Raw genomic sequence first — 15286 nt, forward strand, 5'->3', positions numbered from 1 at the left:
TTGTCGGATCAACAATACCATCCTCTTTTTCCTCAATGATGTCATAACTAAATAAGACTTAACAATTGTACATACCATGAGCAACATGACGGGTTCATCTAGTGGAGCAGGATCACCTTACGCGTCATGAATACACAGATCCACGTAGTTTTTGATGGGATTTGTGTACCTTAGTCTTAAAATTATCTATGTGCTGTTTGTCTTTCGTCGTTTGTCTTTTCGTCATTTTCTTTTCGTCATTTTATCTTTTTGTCGGCTTTCGTTTACAATCATAGCGCTTTTTTCGGTAACCATTGTCAACACAATAAACAGATCATCATTTTTCGGCATACATGTTTATATGTTAAGAAATATCAACCGATCGATACAACATGTACAATACAAACATGTTTAGCTCATTGGTTGCGTTTGCCAGAAAGAATAGAATTTATATGATATTTTGAGTGCATTTCTTTCTAACCAACATTTTGTAAACGTTGTGTGGCGTTTGTTGTTGTTCTCTAAACGCTACAAAAGTAGAAACAAATACATCGTGAAATCAGTGTTTACTTCCAATAATGCATGCACATGTTGTTGGTAAACAGACTTTTTGCAAACGTAGAAACAAATACATCGTTTAAGCAGGTTGAAGTAAGAAACAAATGTAGCGTTTGTACTAACAATCGATGAACGACAAACTGTAGACGCATTTTTAGCAAATGCATAGTTTGTCAAAGTTTATGTAAACTTTGCAAACGTATGTTAGAAACAAATGATCAAAACATGTGCGCGCTTAGCCGTTTGCATCGTTTGTGTTAGAAAGAAATGCACTCTTTATTGTACGAGATCTTTCAAGTGGAAAACCTGATAATCATTTCTGAGTGATTGAACTAAATACGTTAAAACATTAATTTAAATTTAAATGGTGTTTATGTTCCTCAATCTTTGTTTTTTTTCTGTCGACGAGGGGGTTTTTAACGACTTTGACTACACATGAGGGTCTTGCACGGTCGGAAAATATCTTTTTTTTTTCAGTGTAGTGTATTATAGAATAGTTTGTCTATTCGTCAATTTTTGTTGGCGTTAGTTTTGTCTTCTTTCTTCAGTTGATGGCTTCCCTGTCACCTTCTTTCCATTTTTAAAAAGGAAACATAGACGTGACTAATAAGAAGTATACAACAGAGGTACAAAGAAGCAAGATAAAACGCTTTCTATCTACAAAAATCCAGTAAAACTTTAAACAATGGATACTTCGTATAAAACAATATTTATATCAAGTGCTTCTTAACAATAACTCTTTCTGCATCGTCTGTGACACTCATGGCATTATCAAGAAAGAAAAAAAAACTGATGGTCAAATTCGTTTAGGTCATGTGATTCTTTGTGTTTCGGGATTTTGTGTCGTGAATTGAGACATCGTATCCCCTTTGTCGTATATATTGACCTGAAACAACGTATAATATTGGCGATAGTTCGGATAAGTCCTCATGATATTGAAAATATTGTGGCCAATCAAATGATGATTGAATATTTCTTATTGTACCTTAAACAATGTTTTTGGAGGGAAATGAATAAACCCAACTCATACAAAGTAGCTTCTGTTATTGAATGGTTCAAAGCCATAGCAAATTCAACTTTTATTTCAACAGAACTTTCTCTTTTTATTTGTTTTACGTTTGTCATTTCGGGGCCTTTTATACACTACAAAAGTCAAAAAGTCTGAAAAGACCAGTTTTTGTCTGAATTTGCATGAATTTTTACTCGACATTCTGAATAATTTTTAAAAATTCTTGACATAGAATGAATTTGTCTAATTAGGTTCTTGATTTTTTCTTGACAAGTGTCTTGACAGTATGAACATTGTCTTAAAATTTCTCGACACTTCCTTATCATCTGATAAGAGTCTGGATTAGTCTCGACCAATTCTTGACTGTCTTAAATTTGTCTCGATCTGTCTTGACATATTCTTGACCTTCTTAATAATGTCTGAATATGTCTCGACATATTCTTGACATTCTAAATAATGTCTGAATATGTCTCGACACATTCTTGACAGTCTTAAATATGTCTTGACACTATCTCAACAGTATAAATTTCGCCTGAAATGTGAACAGACTTATTCTGCACTGTTTATGACATTTTATTGCTGTTATATACTCCTTTTTATTATGGCTAAACTAAACTTTGAAGAATCAAGGATTAATTTGGTATAGTAAGATACCCTTTTGGTGCAACTAAGTTGGAATACCCTGAATAATCCCCCATGTAGTTTAATTTTGATTTATTTTCATTAAACATTTAAGTACTAGTAATTGTTTTCACTTGGAATATAAGTCGAAGGTATTGACAAACAGCATTTAGATTTTTGCCGTTCGCAAAACTGCCAGTCAAATTTGCTTTTCTAAAATAGGTGTCTTGTATCTCTTTTGGACCCCACAATTCATCTTTTGGGTTTGTGGGGCTAAAAAAAGAGGGGGGGGGCTTTTGTTTAGGTCAAAGAATTTGTTCCCATCTTGATTCAAAAACCTTATTCATTTTTTAGAACAACCCAAAACATTTTTTATTCAAATTTGAGTGTTGAATTTTATAATTTTTTATCAAAAATTGTGATAACTCCTTCCTGAAAAGAAAAAAAATGTTAAGATCCATATTATGCATGTCTGTTTGAGAACCATTTCATAAGACCGATGATTTCTATAGAAATCATTGATGGGACCCATTATAAATAAATTTTTTTTATTATTCCTGGAGTAGATAATAATTTTCTTTTAATCTTTAGGGATTATTCAATTTGTTTTTATGTTAAAATAATTAACTTCATAATTTTGATGAAGAAAATCCATTTCAATTCAATTTTTTTTTCATTAAAATGATGATTTTCATTTTCATCTATCAACAAACTTTTTAAATTGTAGTGGCATGGTTGGTCAACTGATAAGTTGTATGGCTGATTACAGTTAAAGCAATAACTTCTATTTGACAGTTGCGTGTACTCTGGGGTGTGGAATACCTTAATTTTATGGGGAACATCCTGTCCATGTGTAATACTAAATATATTCCAACAGATGACATTACACAAATTTTTCTTCTGTTAAATGAATGATTTGTATATTATCATAATCTGCTATTTATATAAACCACATTTTGGTATAATAATTATTTACCATATCAACATTGAATATTATGAATGTAGAATGAAATATGTCTACAGTATGGTTGGTTTGAATCATTTAATTTATAAGATTTAGGAATCAAAATTTGTAATTGTTTAAAAACCCACATTGAAATTGTTTTATATCAAAACACCCACATTTGAATTATTTTATACTTTAGATTTCATAGCCATATTTGCATTTGTAAAAATATTTATATACCTAAATTTTCAATTATTTTACATGCCCAACTTTTATTTTTGTTGTAAAGAAGTGTAACTTGAAACAACAGTATATCATATAAAGAGAAATAAAGATTAAAGTTATATCATGAATATTGGTCATGATTTGTAAAACTCAGAACTGTCAAGTAAATTTAAGACACGATTCAAAATGTTCAGAATATGTCAAGCCATACTGAGAAAAAAAAAGAATGTCGAGAATATGTTGAGAAATTTCAAGACAGTATTCAAATGTCAAGAAATTTTAAGACCATATTCAGAATGTCGAGAATATTTTGAGTAAATTTCATACAAATTCAATATAAATGAGAATTTGTCAAGAAAAATTAAGACACAAGTCATACTTTTGGAGAATGTCGAGTAAAAGTTCATGCAAATTAAGACAAAAACTGGTCTTTTCAGACTTTTAGACTTTTGTTGTGATAGCTTAAAATACGGCGTTGGTTTTGCTCATTGTTGAATGCCGTACGGTGGCCTATAGTTGAAAACTTCCACGTCACTTGGTCTCTAGCGGAGAAATGTCTCATTGGTAATCATACTACATTTTCTTTTTTTTTCTATAAATAACATTTTGTGGTTTTTTTTTCCTTCCGAAATCACATGGATTTTATTTTGCAGATTTTCTTACCTTTTTAGAATAAAATGTTGAAAATTAGCTTCAAAAAAGCAATTTCAGCTTTATGTCAAATATAAGTTTTAGAGTTATACCATATATTATTCATATATGAGCTGCGTCGGATAGAAATCGACCTTATGCAAGTGCACGTTGACATGTACATGTGTAAGACGATGATTGATTATATAACATTCAAATACGAAATAAAAGATGAATTTTGAACTGCTTTGTAGGGTTCTTATGCCAACTCAATTTCCAAACAGTTACAGGCTTTCCGTGGAGATTTTTTCAACCCGAAATAGGTTTACAGATGTATTCGAATTCATTTGCATAAGGTCGATTTCTATCCGACGCAGCTCATATGTTGACAGGGGGTTTTGGAAATGATTATTATGGCCTGGTAATATTGAAAATAAATGTATTTGCTAAAGACAGAATGAAAATGAATATTCTGTTCAACTAAATGCAAAATGCAAAAATTCAGGAAGTAGTTGTGTACAAGAATAAAAATCAATTTTCCGCGGTAAATACATAACCGGACTAACTTAAAACTAAATTGATTTTTCCATTCGGAAATATTTCCCCTATAAAATAGTCGTTTCCAATTGCTAATGTATTTTTTCTTTTTTCTTGTGTGGCAAATATCTCTCAAGATGTCAAAGAAAAATTCTGGCCATAGACCACATCATCTTCAAGTCTTTGAAGAAAGTTTGAAAATATTATAAAATATGGCTTGTTGCATTTATCAATTACGTCGAATTTCAAAGATTGATTGATTGTTTGTGTGTGTTTATCGCAACTTTCAGTACTATTACCTATATCTTGGCGGTAAGTTTTTTTTATTAGTACAATATTTCTAAAATAAACCACCGATCTTAGGCAGGAAAACTGGTAATCCTAATGAATAGACTATTTTCATATTACCGACTTTTGACTCCGGATTATATAATTTGTCGACTGGTTACCTTGGACATCATGGTACTCGGACAAATAAGAGCAATCAAAATAAGTAAAATCAAACATATAATCGGTGTAATTTGAGTGGAAAGTTTACTGCTTTCCGATGACTTTGTAGTGAAAAAATATTAACCAGGTAATTTTCCCCCAAAATTGTACCGATTGAAAGCTTGGTTTTACTTCTTTAGCTTGCTCTTACCTGACTTGGTACCATGATGTCCAAGGTAACCAGTCGACAAATTATATAATCCGGAGTCAAAAGTCGGTAATATGAAAATAGTCTATTAAGATCAGAGTCAAATGTACCTGCCAGGTGCGGGGTTCGATCTCACAACATATTGAAAGGATAGTGATTGCTGTAGATAAACTCCTTATTCCACTCGGACACCGAGGCCCTGAATTTCCAAGTCAAAAGTTCCAAAATAAATCTGGATAAAAATGAATACAACAATTTAAAAATTTCATGCTTCCCAACCACTTTTCTGGATTTAACGTCACTCTCAGCAAAGAACAAATTGAATTAAATCATAATAATTGTCAGGAATGCAACAACTTAACATATTGATGTACTTTATGAGCTTGTTAAATTTTATCAATCCCGAATATCAATAAATAAAAAAAAAACATGTATGCAATAATAAAGAAGTAGTTACCATTGCAGTGAAATGTGACTGAACTCGGTTACTAGTATTATGTAAGATTCGTATCCGGGGAAATAAGTTATTTTCATTTTAAACGAATTTTTGATTTTTTTAATGTAATTCAATTTAGAGACGGAAATTTTATGATATTTATCTGTAAATAGTTTTAAATATTTACTAAAAGTATATTTAGTACTAAATCTTTCGTAAGTTCATCATGTTCATATAACCGTAATATTTAAGACCAAGGACATAATTATACTCAAAAACAAAAACATAATTAATTTGTAGATAACAGTTACTAGGCTATTCAATGTTTAATGTTATAAAGTAACTTTAAGTGTATACGATTGCCGTAAATAAAGGCAACAGTAGTATACTGCTGTTCGAAACTCATAAATCAATAGAGATAAAAACAAATCCGGGTTACAAACTAAAACTGAGGGAAACGCATCAAATATAAGAGGAGAACAACGACACAACAGAAACACAACATTAAAATGTAACACACACAGAAACGAACTATAATGTAACAATGGTCATTTTCCTGACTTTGTACAGGACATTTTAAGAAAAAAATGGTGGGTTGAACCTGGTTTTGTGGCTGGCCAAACCTCCCGCTTTTATGGCAATGTTAAATATAACATTAAAATGACAACATTACATGGCATGACTACAATACAAATAAATGGGAGAACATATAGGACATTTCATTGTATAATCCATTTAGTACATATTGAAAAAAAGTAATAGGAATAAAAGATGGGTGTGTTAAATCCTTAGATTAAATTGTTTAATTAGTGGTTGGGATATTGGAACTATTTTGGTTCATAAATGAGCTTCTACTGACCAACTGATAACAAACGAGAATAGGTAATTATGTTTTGAATTTGAAACCATTTGAAATCATTTATTGGCAATTGTTATCGTATAGTTTGTTTCTGTGTGTGTTGCATTGTCGTTTGTTGTTTGTTCACTTCAGTGTTTCTGTTGTTTCGTTGTCCAAATGTACTATATTGTATTGTATACTTGCGTAATTCTCTGTCCGTAATGTTGTACTGTATTCATGTCATATAATGGTGTCATTTTAGTGTTATATTTAACATTGCCATAAAAGTGCGAGGTTTTGCTAGTCACAAAACCAGGTTCAATCCACCATTTTTCTTAAAATGTCCTGTACCAAGTCAGGAAAATGGCCATTGTTATATTATAGTTCGTTTCTGTGTTTGTTGTATTTTAGTGATGAGTTTCTGTTGTGTCGTTGTTCTACTCTTATATTTGATGTTTCCCTCAATTTTAGTTTGTAACCCGGATTTGGTTTTTTCTCAATCGATTTATGAATTTCGAATAGCGGTATACTTCTGTTGCCTTTATTTAAACTAAATTGAATTGATTTATAGTTAGTGTAATTTTGTTGTTTTTTTAGATTCATTTTTGTTTTGTTTTGTAGTTCTATTTTATAAGAAATGCTTAAAAATTATCCACAATAACACACCGTTGACATTACACCAAAGAGTAAGTGATCCCGAAACATTTTAAATTAAACAATCCCTTCCGCATAAGTAATTGTCACCTCAAATGATATACAGTTCGAATTTAGAAAAAATGAAAACAACACGTTTTCCAAAAAGGACTTTAAAAATAGCCAGTATAAATAAGAAGATGTGGTATGAGTGCCAATGAGACAACTCTCCATCCAAGGCACAATGTATAAAAAGTAAACAATTTTAGGTCAAAGTACGGCCTTCAACACGGAGCCTTGGCTCACACCAAACAACACGCTATAAAGTGCCCCAAAATGACTAGCGTAAAACAATTCAAACAGGAAAAACCAACGGTCTAATAAACTCATCATAGATACCAGGATTGAAATTTTGTATTTGCGCCAAATGCGCGTTTCGTCTACAAAAGAGTTATCAGTGACGCTCGAATCAAAAAAAGTTAAAAAGGCTAAATCAAGTACGAAGTTGAAGAGCATTGAGGAAAAGATACTAAGAAATAGCTAAATCCATCTAAGGTCAACTTTGTCTGAGATAGTCGAAACCTTAGTTTCTAATGAAAATTTATCAACGGATAGAAAATAAACACAGTCATTTCATTGAATCACATGTACATGATTTTGCGCATGTATTTAATTCTGTTTTATAGTAAACTTTTGTAGGAATGTATTTTTCAAAACAAATGAAAGCACATCTAAGTCATTTAATTTCTGGTGGATACTTGTCTCATTGGCAATCATACCACATCTCCATATTTTTACAACCAACAGAGAGAAACTACAGAGAATATAAAGAAGCTGTAATAATTTTGGTCTTCAATAAGAAATTATACGGTCTGTTCGAATATCCTTTAGTGATCAAAATTACAGTTCCTCATTGCAATTATACGGTCTGTTCAAATATCCTTTAGTTATCAAAATTACAGCTCCTAATTGCAATTATACGGTCTGTTCGAATGTCCTTTAGTAATCCAAATACATCTTCTCATGGCATTTATACGGTCTGTTTGAATGGTTTTTTTTTTTTTGTATTCAAATATCTTCATGTTGGTATAGTGTCAAAATGTCTTAATTCAAGAAATATAAGTATTTTTATCAGTTCAGTTGTTGTTATTAGTCAAATATAATTTCACGTAAGTAGACGGAGCTTAGTGTAATAGTTGTTTACGTCGTACAAGTTGGTTCAGTATATCTAACGGGAAATGAATTTGATAGGCTTTTCAGTATAAAATTGATAAAATCTCGAAATTTACGAGACTTTGCGAGATTTGTGGATTTTGGAAGCGTCTGATCGAAAAACTATCGGATCTGCTCAATAAATTAACCACATAATTCCAAACGTTCAACAAATACAATGAATTGAAAAGTTTTATCGTAAAGATATATTTTGTCATATAAAATGACCAATATAAGTGTGATTTATTTGATGTGAAATGTTTTATAACGGTTTGTGAAATTCGCGGTTCCTGGGAATGCCATCGGCGCCATTTTTTTTATCACCCCGTTTGAATTCTGTACCATTCTGTGATGAAATGAATGCGACTATCACAAATTTAGAGTGACAGATTACAAGTTCGATACACTGGCATCACTTATTACTAATTTTGAACGACATTTTATTGATATTATCAGAAATTTTTCAGATAATAGCGAGTACGTATTTTACACATGTCAGTTCCGTATCGTGTCATTTATTAACTATGACCCGACGATGTAATTAGGTAGTGTCAAGTCCCGTCAATATATATGTTCCTGGCTTTATGAAAGGATTATTGCAGTATTGTTGATGTATAAACTGCAGTAATGTTGTCCACATAGGGAAACCATGTCGTATGAATATGAATAAAAGGAAATATTGGTATGTTTTTATGTTTGCTTAAAATTGACAGTAAATATTCCCATAAGAACAGTGATGAGTTTATAATTGACTATGCAAACATAAGAGCTAAAGTTGAGGACAAAGTTCACGATATAGATTATAATAACCTTGTGTTTATTACATGTAATGTCACAGTTTTCAGGAGTACTGTAAACCAACTAATTTTCGCGAGCGATTAATTTTCGCGACTTTCGCGAGTAGAAAAATATCGCGAATATGAATCGTCGCGAATATGTTAAACCTCGATCTTCTCTTATATTAATAAATCAAGGAAATTAAAACATCGCGAAAATAAAGAGCCGCGAAGTCGAATTGAAACAGCAAAACGCGAAATAAAGTACCCGCGAAAATAAGTTGGTTTACAGTATCATGTGTTCAAACTATAGATTAACTTTTAGTCAAATGTAATCATTGGATTATCTTATTATCAGTTGTATGTAAATGATACCCAGTTGAGAGAAAATTACAAATATTCAGTGTATTCTGTTAATATCATTACCCGGGGAAGACATTTGTATATTTACACGGCTCGTTAATGTGTTGTATACTACGAATAGAATATACGATACTTGATTTCTTAAAGTATCAATTACCTTATACTATTTTCAGTTCTAGTCAATTTAAAAGAAATACAAAATTGATGAATAGTTCACTGTCACAAGTATTTCAGCTTTTTTCGTAGATGATTATACCGTGTTCGTTTTGTTTGTTTGTCTTTTGTTTTTTTTATTTTTTTATGGTAGTTGCTGTTAAATTTATCAAATCATTAAACATGTTAGCTTTTAGTTTTATGTCTTCTCAATAGATTAATTTCATATTTCCAGTCTGCTTTTACATTAAATTTTAGTAATAATATGTGTAATCTACCTTACATCTAAATTACTACTTTTAAGGGGTGATGATTTTCAAGATTATTTATTACCTTTCAAAATAACTATCCTATGAAATATATTAACAAAACTTTTAATACACCTATCGACTGCGTAATAAAAGCAATTAGATGCTATAAAGAAAAAGTAAATTATAAGTCATTGAAGAATTGAATGATAACATAGAAAAGTGCTTCGGTCGCATGAAATTTGTAAAGTGTTGTTTTCCTTTGGAAAGCACTGGGTCGATACCGCTGCTGGTGGACTATCAGTCCCGGAGAGAATCATCAGCTCAGAAGTCAGTACTTCGGTACAGATATGATTTGCAACAAACCTTTCTTAAATTTTCCGTTTATCAATTTAGAAACTATAAAGAAACTAAGGTTTCAACTCCCTGAGGCATAATTGATCTTAGATGTATTTGATTTAATGAATGGCTATTATCGATTTTGAATTTATTGAACCATAAAATTGATTTTTGACTCTTCACATTGAATAATCCGCGAAGCGGAATATGTAAAATGTGAAGAGTCAAAAATTAATTTTATGGTTCAGTAAATTCAAAATAAATTATTGTCATTCATTATAAATAAATTTCTATCAAAAATAAGGCTCAAAGAGCTTTTTATATTATTTATATTAACAATAACAACGTACACACATGTTGGCGTATGAATACACAACGTCAGAGTGGGCGTGTCGCCATAAAAATTGACAGCATTGAAAATAAAGGTAATTCTTTTAACCAATCAGAAGAAAGTAAATACACCAAATTTATTTATTATCATTTTATGTCCTTTTTGGTCATATAGCTCCTCGTCTGTTTCTGGTAAATCCAGCAAAGCGCTTCAAACGCTTGAAATTTATAAAGTGTTGTTTTCATTTTTTATAATTGCCATAGTAACATGATAATATGATATGACAAACAATCGTCGACTCGGTGCGTTGTAGAGTTTGACATAATGTATAAATACATGTAACTGTCTATTGTTGATAAAAAGATTTAAAAAAAACATAAATACCGAACTCCAAGGGTAATTCAAAACGGAAAGTCTTTTATAAAATGGCAAAATCAAAAACTCAAACACATCAAACGAATGGAAAACAATTGCCATATTTTTGACTTGGTACAGGCATTTCCTCATGTAGAAAATAGTGGATTAAACCTGGTTTTATAGCCAGATAAACCTCTTACTTGTATGACAGTCTCATAGAATTCCATTATATTGACAACAATGTGTGCGCAAAACAAACAGACAGAATAGGTAAAAATGTCAAAAATTTGGGTACAGCAGTCAACATTGTAATATATTCTTAATCACTATAAAAACAAATAACTATTTCAACTACAAAAAATGGCATATAGACACTCTATATACAAAGTGCATAAGCAAAGATGAAAGACAAGAATACAAAATTGACCATAGCATGATAACACAACTGAATGTTGGTTGTTTGAGTTATATGCATATATTCAACAAAACAGCATACCTACATTCAGCGATTAAGCAGAATAAAACCGACCAAGTAGTCGTGTTGAAATCCAGTAATCTATGATAATGCATCATACAATAGAGATTTGTCTAACCCTAAGACATCATCAGATTTATAAACCAACGAATATAGACAAAGCATAAAATGGACTATGCCAATATGAAATAACACAGATATTGAATCTAAACTATTGATAATACATAACGCACAACTAAAGTAACAGCAATATAAATAACATAGAAACTGTAGTAAACATTTCAGCAGTTTTTAATTAAATAGTGACACCTCTGTCGCTACCACTGACAACACATTTCAGAGTATAAGCCTCATTCGGTGGTATTCCATGAATTCAAATAAGGATAGGAAATTGGGTTTGCGATCGACAAATGGAACATAATGGTTGGAATTTGTGTCACAGATATTCCGTTAAGTGAACTATGTGCGATTGCGTTTGTTGAACGTAATAAATTTGCATACCAATAAAATTCAAAGTTAATCTGAATACACATTCTTCGAAGTTAATTTCGAATTGAATTTTCAACGATGTAAGATTTATACAGTGCGATCTGTTTGGATTCTCATATAATACAGGCCTTTTATTTTTATGCTTATACAATTTGGTTAGAACCATATGCCGCAATAACAAATATATATGCATAAAATTACAAATAATTTTTTTTGTAAAGTTTCTGTCAAGTTGTTTATAAATTGTGTGCGTCATCAACAACACTTGGATTAAAGCATGGATATTCATATTTTTTTCAATAGTAGAATGATCGAATGCTTCTGTATAAAGAACCAAAACTTGGTTATAGGAATATAAAACTTTCACATTTACAATAGGCAATGATTGATAAGTTTGGTATTGTCCTAATGTAAGACAAAGGACATGTATCAAACATTTACTGATTCATGCTTTCACTTTATCAAACGGATTTTATTACGAGTAACGTGACGGGCTACTTGCGGAGAAGAAATTACTGAAAATCACCACGGATCAAATTAATGCATTTCAGCTTTTGGCAGGGTTCATGTCACTTCTTTTACTGAGTGCTAGACTTCTTCATAACTTTAATTTCCTTTAGCCTTGTTAATTCAAAACTACGATCTATGAAGTATTGCTCCTTTGACTAATTTGTATCGCATGTTTCAATTTGGTTAATCAAATATGAAAATGAACCATTTGGTTTAAACAATATTTTATTCCATAAGTCAAATCATGCTATATAATATAATACAGTATAAACAATGGGATTCCGAAACAAGCAACATTGCTTATTTTAGTCTGTCTCCAAAAGAATGTTGACATACAATATAATGAATACTTGGAGCATGATCTGTCAATTGGAATATATTAAGAATAGTAAATACAAAGTAAGATTGATTATATAGTTTGAGAAACAAGAGGCTCTCAAGAGCCTGAATCGCTCACCTGTATTTCAGAGAAGATTTTTAAAACTTGATGAACAAATTGTGTAAAATTGTCTTTAAAGGGCAATAACTCCTTAAGGGGTCAATTGACAATTTTGGTCATTTAACTTTTTTGTAGATCTTACTTTACTGAACATTATTGCTGCTTACAGTTTATGTATATCTATAATAATATTCAAAATAATAACAAAAAACTGCAAAATTTTGCTAAAACTACCAATTCGGTGGCAGCAACCCAACAATGGGTTGTTCAATTCGTCTGAAAATTTCAGGGACGATAGATCTTGACCAATTAAACAATTTTACCCCATGTCACATTTGCTCTAAAAGATTTAGTTTTTGAGATATAAGCCAAAAACTGCATTTGACCCTTATGTTCTATTTTTAGCCATGGCGGCCATGTTTGTCAATGGATACAAACTTCGGATACAATTTATAAACAAGATACCCTAAGGAACATTTAGTTAAAGTTTGAAGGTAATTGGCTCAGTAGTTTCAGAGGAGAAGATTTTTAAATGTTAGCAAACTTGATGAACAAATTGTGTAAAATTGTCTTTAAAGGGCAATAACTCCTTAAGGGGTCAATTGACAATTTTGGTCATATTAACTTTTTTGTAGATCTAATTTTGTTGAACATTATTGCTGCTTACAGTTTATATATATCTATAATAATATTCAAAATAATAACAAAAAACTGCAAAATTTTGTTAAAACTACTAATTCGGTGGCAGCAACCCAACAATGGGTTGTTTGATTCATCTGAAAATTTAAGAGCTGATAGATCTTGACCAATTGAACAATTTTACTCCATGTCAGATTTGCTCTAAAAGCTTTAGTTTTTGAGATATAAGCCAAAAACTGCATTTGACCCCTATGTTCTATTTTTAGCCATGGCGGCCATGTTTGTCGATGGATCAAAAATTCGGATACAATTTATAAACTAGATATCCTAAGAAACAATTAGTTTAAGTTTGAAGGTATTTGGCCCAGTAGTTTCAGAGGAGAAGATTTTTTAAATAGTTTACGACGACAGACGACGACAGACGACCGACGACGACGGACGCCAAGTGATGGCATAAGCTCACATGGGGCCCTTCGGGCCCGGTGAGCTAAAAAGGGAGAAAAAAAAAAAAAAAAAAAAACCAAGTGATTGAAATGAGCTAAATGAAATGCAAGGAAAACATATAAATGATGCTTTCATATTATGGTGTGAATCTTTTACTTTTCAATATGTATTTTTGTATCAATACAAAAAGAGTACAATTTTCTTCATCAGTTAAACAATCTGACCCAAAAAGCAAAATATTTACATCAATACGCTGCGGAAACTCAGCAAGAGAATTTAGTAGCACTTGGCGTATATTAGTATAGTAAGGACACGTTAATAAAAAATGAGAGCTTGTTTCTATAGCACCACTTGAACCATTTGCACCTCCAAAATAGCGGCAAAGGGAAATAACTCCAACTCAAATGATGTCATATAGAAACTTATCTATAGTTTTACCGTTGTTTGTCTTTCGTCCGTTTTGCAATGGCATTGTCTGTCATTTATCCACCAATTTTTTTGATTTTCTGATTTTCTTTTTTCTTTTTTAAACTTTGGCTGAACTTTGCCACTTTAAGGTCCCTTTTAGTAATACTAGTATAGCTCTTCACGTGATAAGGTCTTATACAGTCTTGGCTTTCAACTGTTTGGGTGTCAGCGTTCCTGATGAAAGTAAATCCAAAGAAAGCTATTCAGACGCACAAAATTAATAGACTGTTTTTTTTTATTTACTCAATATGTTGTATGACTTTATCATTTTAAAACAGCAATGGTAATTCGTAAAAAATAACTAAAATGAAAAAAAAGTCAGTTTTTCTTTTTTTCGATTTTGATATACAGACTGCGGATTGCCATGGTGAATAGAGCATGCGTAGTATATGCTTTAGTTTGGTCTGCAAATCTACCGATCTTGTCCTAGTTCCAATTGTGACATTTTGAATGGATGGTGATTTGCATGCGGATGAATCGGGCTTACTACTTTTGGAAATCATGCGAGTCCTCAGATTTTTTTTACCTTGATTTGTATATTCCAAATGGATATAAACATAAGTAAAATAGTGTTGCCTCTAATTTATATCAAATATCTTCGAAATGACTTTTTGCTAGATTAAACATTCTACTAATATCAATTCTGAAAGTTATGTCTCGAACAGCTTTTGAGACCATAACAACACATTGATTCATGATTGATATTGATTGAAGTGTAAACACACAAAAAGCTACAATGTATGAAACTCTCTCTCTCTCTCTCTCTCTCTCTCTCTCTCTCTCACACACACACAGACACACACACATATAAAGTAGCATTGAAAAGAGGTTAAAGTTCTAATGATTTGAAAAGTTAAGTACTTGAAAAAGACCATACGTAAATATCACATTTCAGACGATGTTTATTCAGTAGAAGTAACTGGTTATTATGTTTAAAGTTTTTAATGAAATATCACGATCATTCCTAAACTTTGATCAAAACTTGCCACGTCTG

The sequence above is a fragment of the Mytilus californianus genome, unplaced genomic scaffold (assembly GCF_021869535.1).
Source record: "Mytilus californianus isolate M0D057914Y unplaced genomic scaffold, xbMytCali1.0.p SCAF_12, whole genome shotgun sequence".
Lineage (NCBI taxonomy): Eukaryota > Metazoa > Mollusca > Bivalvia > Mytilida > Mytilidae > Mytilus > Mytilus californianus.